Genomic DNA, 1,185 nt, shown 5'->3' on the forward strand with positions numbered 1-1,185 from the left:
TCATCCATCATTTCATTGGCATAGTTACCATCCTGTCCATGCATCCTCACCCAACCAAGGGGTGTACCCTGTAAGCCTGCATCCCCCCACCCACCACAGTCCTCAGCCCCTTTCCATCTCCTGATCCCGAGTCCCCAGCTACACCATCTCTTGACGTCGTCTTCTCTGCCTCCATCTCAGGCCTCACCGTGTCTCTGGGTAGGATTCTGCTCTTCACTCTTCTCCATCGATGGCCCCAGGGTCCTCCACTCCTAGACTGATAAGTTAATCACTCCCCTCTTTGCTACAAAATGTCCATCTTTAGATTTCCAACCCTCACAATCAGTCCTGATAACAATTATTCACCATTGCAGCACAAGAGACCCATCTATATTTCATTTCATCAGCCCTTCCTGGACAGGCTGGACACTATTCACTGGAGACTCCACCCTCCTCCATGCCCTTTGGATCTAGGTTCCCTCTTGAAAGCTTGTAAGCCAGTCACTTCTTGCCTTTGTATCCCTCCCCCCATTTTGGGTAGTCAATGTCCAAGTTGCCTGTCTACCCTTTGTGTAGAGGGGGTGGGAATAGTTCCCGCAGCAGGGACTTGTTTCCTCTTTTGAGCTACTGCATTTATAGTGTAGGTCATATTTATCGAATTGTATCAGATGATGATTTTCTTATTTTCCGCCTCTTCTTTCTTCCTCGGGTTGAGCTCTATTTATCCAGTCATTGAAGCAGTCAAATGGACAGCATCTACAAGTGTGGGTGTTCTTATGTCTGTCCAGCCTCTTTTTATCGGCTGGCCTCCCCGCTCTCCACTCTGGACCTCTGTTGCTGTGTCATTGACTCTGAGCCCATGAGTCCCCAGATGTTGCCTCACTACTGGCCGACCAGGTCTCCACCGGGGTTCACAGTAGTTTGCTGAATGATGTAGGGCTTAGCTCGCCATTGCATTGATGTTCTTCGGTCACTTCCCCTTCTGGGTAATGTGCGTGGTTGTCAGTCAAAGCATATATTTCCCTTGCGTCTTAGTCTTGCAAGAGAATTTGCACTGAGAGGATCCTACCACTTGCCTTGATGTCTCCTGGGCAAGTCACCTGTATGTTCTTGTGGTAACAGTAGGACTGCCCTTATTGTTTTGTATTTTTCCTGTAGGTCCTTCTTTCAAGAAGCATCTTCTGGTTTTCTAGCTGCTCCTGGCTG

This window comes from Chrysochloris asiatica, unplaced genomic scaffold (assembly GCF_000296735.1).
Source record: "Chrysochloris asiatica unplaced genomic scaffold, ChrAsi1.0 scaffold00115, whole genome shotgun sequence".
NCBI classification, from domain to species: domain Eukaryota; kingdom Metazoa; phylum Chordata; class Mammalia; order Afrosoricida; family Chrysochloridae; genus Chrysochloris; species Chrysochloris asiatica.